The sequence below is a fragment of the Chrysochloris asiatica genome, unplaced genomic scaffold (assembly GCF_000296735.1).
Source record: "Chrysochloris asiatica unplaced genomic scaffold, ChrAsi1.0 scaffold00002, whole genome shotgun sequence".
NCBI classification, from domain to species: domain Eukaryota; kingdom Metazoa; phylum Chordata; class Mammalia; order Afrosoricida; family Chrysochloridae; genus Chrysochloris; species Chrysochloris asiatica.
The window spans coordinates 48604241-48605444 of record NW_006408520.1 but is presented as its reverse complement, the minus strand read 5'-3'; the positions used below and the strand labels follow the sequence as shown (position 1 = coordinate 48605444).

Here is a 1204-nt window from a genome sequence, read left to right as displayed (position 1 = left end):
TCTCTCAAAAGTCACCACAGACTTCAGCACCCTCATAGTGTCAAATCCATTTACCGTCACCTCACACCAGTATTCACCCCACTGTGTGATGGGTTCTTCTGGCAGCACCAAGGTTCCTGAAGAAGTGATGGGCAACTCTTTCAGGGTTTAGCTCCCATTTGATGTTATTCTTCATTCCCACTTCCAGGTGAGAGATCCTCAGAAATTTTACTGTCGTCTCACCTGCCTGGGTCTAGACCCTCTCTAATTTTCCTGTTTTTTTTCTCAGCAATTTTTCCTTTTCAAATAGCATCTTGTTTTCAGGGGATGCATAGACAGCCAGTCCTTGAGGAAGGAGTTGATTGCGGCCCACGGACTTCTTTACTAAGACCAGGTCACCTCAGACTCGAAGTTTGTCCATAGGCTGTGTAAGGATGAGTTCCAGGTTCTCTTTGGGTTGTTGTTGGGTTCTTCTGGCAACACCAAGGTTCCTGAAGAAGTGATGGGCAACTACTTGTAGATGCAATGTTGCTGGTGCAGGTGCGGCTTCCTGCCCTCCTTGACCAGTGTCACCTTCTAGCAGAGCTGCACGATGACTGTGCGCTGATTGTGAGAGAGGCTAAACTTGCTTCACTCCAGAGCTGACGGCTCCAAGTTGCGGTCAGAACAACTCCAGGACTCCTCCTCGCAGCAGAGGCTCGGTGCCTACCTGCAGTAGAGCTCTGCATGGGTCTATGATCACGAAAGTGGCCAGGTTCCCCCACAAGGAGGGAGGACAAGGCTCTGCTCTCTATTTTTAAGGGTATTTGGATGAGATGAACCATTGCTTTTTTGGTCCTAGACACTGATTTAAATAGAGAATAGAAAGTTTTTGAAAACTTCGTTTTCCCATTGCTAAAAGTCAATTTTTGACCGTGTAATGAATCAATTCAACTATCCAAATCACCCATATGCTGACCCATCCACTTACCCATCCATCCATTCATTTATCCATCCAATACACTAGTGATGCACCTGTCCACCCATCCTCTTATTTTTTTCTTTTTTAAATAAATGTTTTATTGTGTACTGAGTGATAGTTTACATGGGGAAACATTAGTTTTACATTCATTCTATCATACATCATTTCATTGCCATAGTTACCATCCCATCCATGCATTATCCCCCAACAAAAGGGTATACCTTGCATGCTCCCCTCCCCACCCCCACGGTCCTCAGCACACAG

At 45.5% G+C, this 1204-nt stretch overlaps 1 protein-coding gene and 1 pseudogene across 1 annotated transcript in view; one reads left to right on the top strand and one right to left on the bottom strand.

Annotated features, from left to right (window-relative positions):
- The window catches only part of LOC102825896, a 178081-nt pseudogene extending 177120 nt beyond the window's left edge, over positions 1-961 (bottom strand).
- The window catches only part of LOC102813713 (alpha-N-acetylgalactosaminide alpha-2,6-sialyltransferase 3-like), a 929267-nt gene that overhangs the window by 500051 nt on the left and 428012 nt on the right, over positions 1-1204 (top strand). The gene's annotated exons all lie outside the window — the stretch shown is intronic.